Below are 13434 nucleotides of genomic sequence, written 5' to 3' on the forward strand. Positions count from 1 at the left end.
ACGGATGTGACGCATGGGTGTGGTCGGCCGAGGTTGAATACTTGGTCATAGATGGCGCCAAGAACAATCACACACCCTCTGCTGTAATGGCCGACGAACACAACAACATTAAAATTGGTTATTGCACAAACCAATTCGCTTTATGTATAGTTTTAGTCAGCGGTTGCAAATGTTTTTTCGATACGGAACGCTAAATAATCACCCTTCTTTCGGAGAAAAAAAACCCTGAGTTTATAAATAACGTTTATTAATTTAATTGTGAACGTTATAGCGTATGAAATATTATTTAAAAATATTTCATTGTAGGAATGAAGATTTTTCATTGCATTATCATTAATTTCATTAATCTTAAATCATGAATCTTAATCTTAAATTTGGTTTTATGTTCAATAGCTAAATTTGCAGTTCTTGTGCTATATCTAGTCTAGCAATTAATTTGTATTTAGTGTGTATACATGCATAAATCGGATATGAATGAACTAAGCCGAGTTATGGTTTACTTCGAAATGGAAATTTGAAGGAACTTCAATAAACGTTGAAAATGGTTATTAGGGAAACATATTTCATTTTTAAAGAATTCAGTTATTTTTACTTCGATTTGAAAAGCACGATAGGAAAAACTAATACAATATTTAATAAATGCTTGTTCTTTTCATAATTTTTCAATATAGCGTTATTAGAAATATTATATTTCCTTTTTGAAAAGCGCCGTTTCTGCTTCATTGGCATTTTACTTGAAATAATTTCACAAAGAGAACCAAAAGATGAAATAAACTGTGAATTGTAGGTTTAATCTAAATACAATTAAAGGTTTCAAAACATAGGTTAAAAAAAGTACTAACTTGCGGACCCATTTAACTCTTCTATGGAGTCCTAGGACAACCATATGGGAACCCCTGGTCCAAGCAGAATATTTGTACAATAAGGGGTGTGAAGTTCTTTTACTTCAAGGATAAGATTACGTTGTTACGAAAAGAAAAAAAAAACTCTAAGGTTACGTTAGCCTGGATAGTCTAGTTAGCGGGGTGCTGGATTCACGTTACGAGAACGAGAGTTCGAATCGAGCCGGCTGAAGACTCCCCGTGGTGTAGTAAATGGTGACTGGTGCACGTTAAATCTGTCGGGTCACAAAGTTCTCCATGTTCCCATAATTAATCAATACCTCTGGAGGAACTTAATAGGAGATTGATCGTTCTCTGGTTCGGCTCAAAATTATGATCTGTTGATGAATAAATGTATGTATGAATGGGTCCGCCCTATAAACGGGTGTGACTTATAGATGTAGCAGAAGTCGAATTCCTGGCCATAGATGGCGCCACTGGAAAAAAGAACAATTGCATCCCCTCTGCCCTAGATAGCGGCGGCAATAACAACAACAAGGTTACGTTGTCAAGACAAAAAAAAAAAAAAATAGCTCTAAGGATCCGTAGTCACGACAAAAAAAATTGCTCTAAGGATACGTTATCATGTCAAAAAAAAATTGCTTTAGGGATACGTTGTCAGGACAAAAAAAAAGACGAAAGAAGAGAGAGACGGAAAAGAGAAAAAAAAACTGGTAGACTTCTTGATGATTTTATTAATAAATAGTGTTTACATATTCATACTGTTCTTAGTAAAAAAAACAATTCGCCACTATTTTTTTTTCGAATGACTACACCTATCTGATCTTATTATCTGAGTACACAGCCCATTTAAGGTCTTTAACTCATCCATCTGATTGGAATATGTAATAATAATTGCGAAGAGCAGATATGAGAACTAACAGTCCCTCTAATACATGAGTTATAACTGTTAAAAAAAATCTTGTTAATCATGAATACCTTCATCTTCCAAAAGACAAACCATAATATCATTATTTTTATATCAGTTTCTGCGCTTTTCCGTCTTGGTATTTTGCTATTTTGATAGACAATTTTCAGTATTTGAAACTTTATGGTCTTTCTAGGTATGCCTCCACTTTTGTCTAACCCTTAAATTTAAGGTTAGAGAAAAGTGGAACAAAACAGTGAGACAAAATTTTCCATGAAATGTTTCTAGAACACTAAGAAATTGTGGACTGTTGAAATAATGAGAAAAACTCCTCCCCCCTAAGAAAACGTTAAGAATTAAACCCTTTAATAGTTGTCAATTGATTTAATTATCATTCTTTTAATGAATCATTCATAACTCGAATCTAAAAATTTTCACGAATGATTACTGAATTATTATTAAACTATGCATTTAAAATTAAACAACATAGATGAAAACTATTTTAACACTATAAACAAGTATTAGATTTGTTTTGTTTAATTCATTTGTGAGACAAAGATGTGTTTTTTGTTTCCCGAATAAAAAATAATTACAACTTTTTTATTATGAAATTGAAAACTGCTCATGTGACTAGAAAAACACTTACCTACTATGTCTTAATCCTCTTAACAGTGGAATTATTCTTTCAACAAGTATTCTTATAATTAATTAGTCAAAACTCAAGTCGAAAAGTTTCGAGAATGAATAATAAATTATTATTGAACAATGGAATTAAAAATTAAATATTTTAAATCCAAATTTTTTTACACTGAAAACTAGAATTGCTTTAATTTTGTTTCATTCATTTGTTGAACAAAAATGTGCTTTTTGTTTCCCGAAAAAAATAATTTATATCTTTTATTCTAACAAATTGAGAGCCGCTTTTGTAACTAGAAAAAAAGTTTTCCGACTATGTTAATAGTTATTAGTTTCCGACTTTTAGCTATTAGTTTCATTATTATTTTTAAATATTCTAAATCATTCGTGTATTCTATTCCAAAACATTCATGTATGAATAATGAATTTTTAATTAGCTCTCTGTTTAAAATTAAATATTGTAGATTTAATCCATTTGAGCGATATGAACTAAAAAAAATCTTCAATCGTAAGAATAGAGCAAGCAGCACACAGAAACACCTTTGAATCAATGCCGAAACATCGGTTTTATAGTATTTCGTTCGTATTTGGGAGCTTTTCCGATCGACCAATAATAAAAACCTGTATAAATATTAAAACATTCGCATCCAATGGAAGAATTCTCCCACTACAGCTGAGTCTTCTTCCGGTGGTAATCGATTAACGAAAATCTAGGCCAAGGTCCAGGAAACTTGCAACTCAACTCCACACAGCTGTAGCATCTTCTCTTCTGAACGAATGCTAAAGACAATGAAGGAGAAAGATGGTCCCTTACACTTGTTTTTCTGATTGAATGCCTCTCGATGTAATGAAAAAAACAAGCTAGCTGGAAGTCGCCAAACTCGGTCATTGGCGACACATAAGTAGTTTATTTTATATACCTTGGCTATACATTATATACCTTGTCGAAACACATATTTTTAACAAAAAATTTAAATAAATTTTTATATAACTGGCTTTGAAGAGCTGACCCAATTCTGAGTTTACGACTACCAATGTTCAACTTTATAGCCTGTAATTTTGAACCCAACCTAGAAGACATAGGAACTCTTGGATTAAGTATTATTAGGAAAAACTAGCCTTCTTGGAGGACTTTTTGATAAAACTAATCTACATTTGTGATACATAGATAACAAAACCACGAAAAATTCTCACGGTTAGCCCGACGGCAAAAGGATTCTAACCCGTGATCCCTCTACATCTGAGGAAATTTTACGTCAGCACAGTGGTCGGTGCAAGCCGGGAGTAGAGTTCATATCAACCAGCCACAGCTGGGATTCGAACCTGGGTCACCTCATTGGGAGGCGGGCTCTCTATCCCCTGAGCCACCGAGGCTCTTTTAAGTATTTTAGTGACCAATTTAAGATCTAAAACATAATTAAGAAAAATAATGTGAACTCATTCATTTTAAACCACTAACCATTTTCTCGCCAACTGTCACAAATACGTGCCAACATGAAACGCTATCAATCAGGGTAAAAAAAAAAAAGTTGATCCTTGGGAGTTCATTTAAACACGGAGTTATAATAGTGTGATTTATTTAATTCACCACTCTTTAGTACAAAAAAAAATTATATGGTTACACTTTGAACTAACAATGATCGAAAACGAACTTCATTTTGCTCCCCAAACTTTATTTTTGTCATGTATGTTTCATAGTCTAATTTCAGGATGAATGGGAAAATGGCCGTAAGGTCTCAGACGCCCAGTTCCACTACAACGAACTAACGAACATTGATTGGATATGTGATTAGACTTACATTGACTAAGTAGAAAGCGAAATTTGGTTATCAATTTAGCAATGCCCACATTTAAGCTACCACATTTTCCCCCCTCCAGATTCTGATTTCGTACAAATGCTTTTAGGAATCTTCCGTCTCGAAAAGGTTAATACCTAAACTGAAGGAGTGGTCTATGCATGAAAAATACCTGTATGAAAGATGGGTAGTTCATATTGGTTTATTCCAAGTAGACAATTTTTCGATATACGATATATTATTGGAAAGAGCAGAATAAAATATTGTAACTGTATATTATAAGGTATGCTCTCAAAAAAATATTTACATTATTGTATGAAAAGTTATCCATCTGAAACTATTACTGCTACAGCAACAAAATTTCAAATAACAGCACCTGTTTTTATTCTCATCAGACATGTTTCTCAAAGTAAAACACTTAAATGGCGTTAAAACAACATTTCTAACAAGCAGACAAAGAGATGTACAAAAGATTATTATAATAGAGCTAGCACATAAAAGAAAGAAAATATCACAATGTTTGTTTTTTTCATCTCTCTCTAGCGCCGCTTTCATTCCTTCTGAAAATATAGTACCAACTCCATTTCAAACTTACTTCAATAGTATTAAAGGTTGAGAAGCTTCATAAATTATTATGCATAAAAAGTATGACCGCAACACCTTTTGTGCATACCTTTAGTAAATGCAAACTAATTGCAGTTTTCCTTTACGCATTTATCACTGTTTTTTAGGCAAGTAAGATATCTGTTCAAAAGCAAATTTTACCCTGAATTTATTAATTTGGAACAATTATCCATTAAATAAGTAACTTAAGAATATAAAAGGGTTTTACTCATTCAATGTTTTTCTTTTTATTTCCAATGGCAGGCCAATTTAAAAGAACAAAAAGGATAAAATAACAAGAAAAACAAGGCAAAAAGAGATAAATAGAATTGAATGCATAGTGACATGCTTAGCCCATACGGGCCCTAGCCTCCCATTAGCGTCCACACACAGTAGTGGAGATGAGCGCAGGACAGACGGAAATATGGGGCAAGTCCATGTCCTCCCCAAGGCGACAGAGCTTGTTTTTAGGAATCAAAAATGTTTATACTAAAAAGGTGTTTGGCCAGACAGTCATGGCCCATTACAAGTCCAAAGAGAGCGACTGCCTTAAACCTGGGCTGATTCTCATTCAATGTACAATTCAAAATTTGAATTTTTTATACTAAAAACACCCTTTACAACATCTAAGCTTTTAATCATATTCCCTCGCATCAAAAAATATTTTTACGAACTAATTATTGAAATGCGATTCGAATATTTTAAACAAGTTTAAAATAAAAGCCACATTTCAAATTATTCATCGGAATATTTGCATCCTTAAATATCGCAACTCTAACAGCGGTAGAGGTTGTTTTCTCCCTTGTATAACAGTAAAGGCAGAAAAACTACTTTTACAAGTCTTATCCCTACATTTATCTTAACTTAAAAGAAAACATATTTTCTAAACATGTAAAATAAGGAACAGTTAAGGAAGAAAAACTACTTACTATTACAAGTTTTATACCTACATTTATCTTAACTTGTGAGAAAACATATTTTCTTAATTTAAAAGACCTTCCGTATCTTTCTTCTTACATACGCAACAATAACAGCGTTTGTTTTCTCCCTTCTATGACAGTAAAGACGGAAAAGCAGCATTTACAAGTTTTATCTCTGCATTTATCTTAACTTGTATAAAAACACATTAAAGAAAGGGAAAGTAATTCATTTAATATGCAGAGATAGCAAATAATAATGATAATTTTGACGATAATAACTTTTTTTAGAAATGAAAAGATAAATGTATTTTTAAAGCGAAAGTATGTTAAGTAAAGTGATTTAAAAAGTAAAGTGGTAGATAAATTTATATAACAAACTAGCACAATGTATATTTAATAAGTTGAACAGTTTCATTAAAAATTTGCTTTGACAGGGATAAGAGTTAGCTCAATTAAATTAAACGGTTAATCAAAATGTTTATGATATAGCTAATTTAAAGTCTTTAAAAGGAAAAATGGATTATTTAACCCTTTGACGTCCGTAGATATATATTTTTGTGTGTTTTTTGACACTTTAGTTAAAAACAGAACAAAAATATTTTGGTATTATTTCAATCATGAAAACAGTCTAATTGTTGCTAAATTATTTGTTAGATTATCGGAATTATATTTTTACTAAAATATAGAATCCAAAAAAGTAGTTGGAATTTTTTTCCCCATTCATTTTCAAAAATTTATCAATAATTAATTTCGTCAATTAAATTAATTTCAATGATAAAAAAACTGTTCCTCTTAGATCAAAGTAACAGCAAATAGTGCAAATTTGAAAAATTATTGTTCGGATTTTACGCTAAACGCCGAAATAGGCACTGGTGCTGCATTATAAAACCATAAATGATTAAAATATTAAATGTAATATTTTTCACTTTCTTTTACTTAAATTGGGACATGGGACAATAAACTACTAACAGGGGACAATACATTAATTAAACAATTATTTTCGAATTTTTTATCTAAATTTTTTTAATTAAGTGGCTACGAATATGATTTGACAACTATATTCGTATTCAAATATAAATATTAAAAAATTGGAATACGCTCATTTTGATGAAAACGGATGTGGTTGAATCATTCTTAAAACACTTTTTAACCCTTTGACGCCAATGGGAACCCGGTTTCTCTTTTTTATATTTCTTTCTTGACGCTTTATTTACAAGCAAAAATATGGTTTAGTATTTTTTATGACTAAAAAACAGTCTATTAATTACTAAAAACATTTCTGTTAGATTATTGGAATTGTATTTGCTCCAAAATGTAAAATCCAAACAAAAGTAGTTAGGAAAAAAATTATTTATATTAAAAAATTTATCAATAATTTATTTTTTATATTAAGGAAATTTCAATGATGCATAACAGTTTCTCTTAGATGTGAATAACTGCAAACAAGTGCTAATATGAGGAATTGTTGTTGATATCTGTGTTTTATACTGTATTTCAAAACCATAAATTATTAAAATGCAAAATACAGTATTTTTTTAAATTATTTTGACATAAATTAATGCAAAATAATGAAAAGAGTATGAAAAACATGCTTAATAAAATTTTTTTGACAAGTGTTTCATATATATATTTTTTTTAAAAAGAAGTCTAAGTAAATAAGTGAATTAGAAAAAGAAAAAGGACGCACTTTCTTTATAGGACAAGAGTTTTATTCTGCAGCCCCGAAATAAAAAGAAAAAAAAATGTAATCACAAATTTATAGGTAGATAACATTTTCTCGCTTTAATTGGCACTTCAAATTTAAAACATTACATAAATTGATTTTAAAATTATTTTTATAACTTTGTGGCATTTGAGAAAAACATAAATAATTTTAAATTTCTCAAAAATTGAGGAGAATTTTTTTTAACTCTACGAATCATATTCTAATGACTCATTCTCGATTATCACCGATTACGGATTACGAAAAAAACCTTATCTTCAAAATATTGTGTCACTGTTACGATTCGGATAACCTAGTTGAGCCCATGTCTACAAGGTCGTGAGTTCGATCCCCGCTGACCGAAGACTCTCCGTGTACAAAATGGTGACGGGTGCACGCTAAATTTGCCAGGGTTACAAAGTCCTCCCAGTTCCCATAACAAATCAATACCTCAGGGGGTACCGGATCGGAGAATGTTCGTGCTCTGGTTCAGGTCAAAATTACAATCTGTGGCTGGATGGTTTGTGAATACGTCATTCCTATGAAACGGGTTGGGACGTATGTGTGTGACTGAAATCGAGTTCTTAGCCATAGGATGACTATAGTGGAAAGCAAGAAGTGCACCCCTTTGCGTAAAATAGGTTTGTCAGTATTGACACGTGGCATAAGATAACAACCACAACATTGGGTTATGGTTACTTTTTTCAAAAGTAAATGTTTTTAAGCATTCAAATAAATATACTATAATTTTCCTTTCTTTTTATATTCTTCATATTTTGATTTTGTATGTTACTTTCTAAGCTCTTAGAACTAAAATATTTGTGATACTCATTAAAAAATGATATCAAATCGGCTCACTTTTTAACAGTTTTCGAAAAACTTAACATTACATAATGAAGTTACATTTGTCTTCATTACAATATATTTAGAACAAAGAATACACCTTCCAATTTAAGAAGAAAAAAAATCCATTACCAGACAGACATGCCAAATTGCATACAGAAATATATAGATTTGTAACCCGTTTCTGCAAATTTGTGATGCTCCTTAAAAATAAGAAACAATTAAATAAAAAAAAACTTATTTTCGAATTTATGAGTCAAATATTTCCATCTATACACAAAGACAAACATTTGTAGGAATTTAAATAAGCATATTATTTTAAGTATTCAATTTTTTATCCATGTTTAAATTTTCCATATCTTTCTATAAAACTAATATATTTCACTTATAGTGTTAATTCTTTTATAATGCATCAAAATAAGAATATCAAAAAAAAGTGAATTTTTTAAAATTTCCCTAAATTAACTTACAAATCGCCTTTGTCGCAGATATTGATTTTTTACCTTCTACAAATAACGCGTTCGCACATTATTCGAAAATTGGAAGAAACTGCTATGCATGGCCAACGCTAAGGATTTCAAATTATTAGCCAAATATCAAAAGTATTCGCCAAATGCAAATTTTAAAAATTTTTTATTATTAATTTTTTCCCATATTAAACTATTTTACGGTAGTTTACCTCAGGCTTTTATTATTGGATGAAATTCTAATTGGTTATACGGCGCATCGACTGAAAATTACAGCAATCGAATAAAAAACACAGATATGTTTAGAAAAATTCATTTTGACGCAATTTTAATTTCTTTTAACTGAAAACTTTATTCTCAGAATTTAAGTCTTCATCGCATTTGAAAACCACCGCACGATTTTTTAATTTGATCAATTTACACCAGAACAGGTTATCAGATAATGAAAGAATTTAATATAAAATTTAGTAAAAATGAGAAAGTGGTAACAATTATGTATCTAAAAATTTGTTAAATTTAATGAATATGATTGGTTTGTCTGATTTACTTATCAACCACCACTGATTCAATTCTCAAATATATACGACAATTTCTCTCAATTATTTTTAAAATAATATTTGAGTTCATGCTCGCAACGGGTTCACTTTTGGAATTATCAGCGCAGACTTATAAAAACAGTGTGGAGGCTTTCGGATGTAGGAGGCGATGCACTTTTGAGATCATGTTCTTTTTTAAAGATGGATAAAAAGTAGCAACTTGATTATTTTATTTAGCGTGGTGTATTATTAAAATAAATCTCTTTAAGACGATATGAAACTACTCAATTACTTAACTTTTAATCTAAAAGAAGTAGCCAATAATTGAAAATATTCACACTTGGTTTAAATGAAAAGATCCAATAGATTTTTTTCAAATATCTTCTCATTTTTTCTCTCCACTAGAAAAGGTTATATTTATACCTCCGCTTCGGGAATAAATTAAAGCATTTAAAATACAAATCAAAGCTTCGATAATAAATTTATCTATTAAAATGCAAATTTAATAACAATTAAACTCTTCTTCTCGGGGAGATTTTTCGATAATGGCGTATAAACGAAGAATCACTGATTATCCTTTTTACTTGCAGTGAAAAAGATAATTAAACATTAGTGATATTTTTTATTTTTTTATCATACTACTAATAAAATTTTAAATCCTAAATCTTCATCTAAATTTGAAGAATACCTTTATTCAGAATTTTTTTTTTGCTTTCATTTTGTTTCGGAAAAAAAATTGTTGCACGAAAATTCCAAAGTTTCTTTATACTCTCGAGTCCGTTAATTATTAGAGAATCTTATCAGAGGACCTAAAAAATTTTTTTCTTCTTTATTTTAGAATTTTTATGATAAAATTTTGAAATTTTTTTTATTAACTAGTACAAGGCGATATTGGAGTTTAATCTCGTTATACGTTGTCTGCTGAATCAATATTTTACCCAGTATTGATGTTTTTTGCTAATTTAACTAATTTGCATTATTTTTATATTGATCAACTGATTTGTCACCCAAATCAATTTAATTGCATTTCACTATAATCTGATAAACAATGTTTATAGTTACCAATAATATAATATTTTATCATGTATATTCATTTTTCATTTTCTGATATTGATCGTTGATATTCTTTTTCTGATATAGATCGGTATATTATTATTTTCTATAATTATCATTATCCATAATACACGTTACATTAATTTAATTATTGTTTATAATAAACAATAATTATAGTTACCAATAATATAATATTTTATCATATATATTCATTTTTATATTGATCGTTAATATTCTTTTTCTGATATTGATCGGTATATTATTATTTTTTATAATTATCATTATCCATAATACTCGCTACATTAATTTAATTATTGTTTATAATAAACAATAATTATAGTTACCAATAATATAATATTTTATCATGTATATTCATTTTTCATTTTCTGATATTGATCGTTGATATTCTTTTTCTGATATAGATCGGTATATTATTATTTTCTATAATTATCATTATCCATAATACACGTTACATTAATTTAATTATTGTTTATAATAAACAATAATTATAGTTACCAATAATATAATATTTTATCATATATATTCATTTTTAATACTGATCGTTAACATTCTTTTTCTGATATTGATCGGTATATTATTATTTTTTATAATTATCATTATCCATAATACTCGCTACATTAATTTAATTATTGTTTATAATAAACAATAATTATAGTTACCAATAATATAATATTTTATCATGTATATTCATTTTTCATTTTCTGATATTGATCGTTGATATTCTTTTTCTGATATAGATCGGTATATTATTATTTTCTATAATTATCATTATCCATAATACTCGCTACATTATTTTAATTATTGTTCATAATAAACAATAATTATAGTTACCAATAATATAATATTTTATCATGTATATTCATTTTTCATTTTCTGATATTGATCGTTGATATTCTTCTTCTGATATTGATCGGTATATTATTATTTTTTATAATTATCATTATCCATAATACTCGCTACATTAATTTAATTATTGTTTATAATAGACAATAATTATAGTTACCAATAATATAATATTTTATCATGTATATTCATTTTTCATTTTCTGATATTGATCGTTAATATTCTTTTTCTGATATTGATCGGTATATTATTATTTTCTATAATTATCATTATCCATAATACTCGCTACATTAATTAATTATTGTTTATCGAATTTAATTATTGTTTGTAACAATAATTATAGTTACCGATAATATAATATTTTATCATACATATTCATTTTCTGATATTGATCGTTAATATTCTTTTTCTGATATTGATCGGTTTATTATTATTTTCTATAATTATCATTATCCATAATACTCGCTACATTAATTTAATTATTGTTTATCGATAATAATCGTAAAATTATTATTTTCAATAAATATGGTATATTCATTAATTATTATTAGGCATGGCATAAACTATATATAGTTAGAAATAAGTAGTGTAAATTTTTTAGTACGATCTTTTAAAAATATCAATCTTCTCAGTAATAGCCTCAACTATAATTACAAAAAAAAAAAAAAAAAAAGGAACACATTTAAATAATGAAGGCCTTTCCCAACACCTATGACCGTTTTTGATAGTTTATAGTCTATTAAAAAACTATTGGTGTATAAATATTGTAAGACAATTTATTGTTAAATGGTAAAAATTTATTGTATTGTATTATTGTATAAACAATTTATTGAATAAATTGTTTAGTTTTTTAAAACCCACGTTTTAAAATTATCAATCTTCTCAGCAATAGCATCAACTATAATTACAAAAACAAAACTCATTTAAATAATGAATACCTTTCCCAAGACCTATGACCGTTTTTTATATTTTGAGCCAACTTATTGTATGAATTGTATTGTTGTATTTAAAACCAACTCTTGCCATTAAATCAGTTTCGTAAAATTATATATTTAATTCAGTTTTTCAAAACTCATGCTTTAAAAATATGAATCTTCTCAGCAATATGATAAACTATAATTGAAATAAAAACACATTTAAACAAAAAATATCTTTCCCAAAACCCTTGAGCGTTTCTAATAAATTATAATCTTTAGACAACTATTGTTGAATAAATATTTTAAACCAACTTATTGTATAAATTGTATTGTTGTATAAATATTTTACATCAGCTGTTGTCATTGAATCGGTATTTCGTAAAATTATATATTTTATTCAGTTTTTCATAACCCATTAAAATAAATAAAAATATATTAAAGCAGATTGGAATTTTATTATAGTAAATGAGGAATCCTGAGTATCTGAAACTAATAAACACACCATTGCAGCAATCCAATCAATGATGCGTGGTTTCAAATAGTTAAGTTACCAATTTTAGTCAATTGAATCTTATACCAACCATTTTGCAATTCAATAAATTTCGCAAAATGCTACAATACAAAACTAAAATAATAAAATATTAAAAATTATTGAATTATCAGAAAATATTACAATAATTAATGAAAATATTCCATTTTTTTGTTTTGTATAATAGCAAAAACGGTATTATCTCAGCAAATAAAAATTATCAAAGAACATATATTTCTAATGATACTAATTATTCTATACCTTTATATAACTAATGAATCAATTTTCAATGATACTATAAGAAACTGCAGTCCCGACGAAATAAAGTAAAAGACTGCTTACCTGTGAATAGCCTATTTGAAAACGAGATATGAATTTGTTAGAAATAGTGTTATAAACAATTATCTGAGGATAATTTCATGAGAGGATAAGGAGAATCCTGCTTCTTTTCCTCATACCACCATGGCTGACCATCTCTACATCACCTCGATCTATAAAATGATTCCTGCCATCTATCGACCAAAGAATAAACTATGCGGCACATTGCGTAAATTGCTCATCGGGCAGCAACTGCAAGAAGTTTTCTGATACAAAAGTGTTTGTTGCCTTAGAATGATTTAACAGAATTGTTACTTTTATTTACCAAATCATTCTGAAATTATATTTAGTGAAGTTGTGTGTAACGTTTAATAAATATATATTATTTACAGCAATTACGATAAAGTAAATTATAAAAATTTAAATTAGTAAACAATTTAACCTAAAATATTTAAAATGTATCTGCTTCTTTTCTGTCCATTCGAACAGAGGAAATAAAGA

The 13434-nt window shown here is 28.2% G+C and overlaps 1 protein-coding gene across 1 annotated transcript in view; it reads right to left on the bottom strand.

Moving 5' to 3' along the window:
• LOC107457210 (CKLF-like MARVEL transmembrane domain-containing protein 7) overlaps positions 1-13117 on the bottom strand; it is a 103963-nt gene extending 90846 nt beyond the window's left edge. The window contains exon 1 of the mRNA XM_043052448.3: positions 12958-13117. The gene's annotated coding sequence lies outside the window, so the exon portion shown is untranslated. The remainder of the gene's footprint in view (positions 1-12957) is intronic.
• Between the last annotated feature and the right edge of the window lie 317 nt (positions 13118-13434).

This window comes from Parasteatoda tepidariorum, chromosome 4, assembly GCF_982258835.1.
Source record: "Parasteatoda tepidariorum strain Cologne lab strain chromosome 4, Ptep-v5.0, whole genome shotgun sequence".
Taxonomy (NCBI): Eukaryota; Metazoa; Arthropoda; class Arachnida; order Araneae; family Theridiidae; genus Parasteatoda; species Parasteatoda tepidariorum.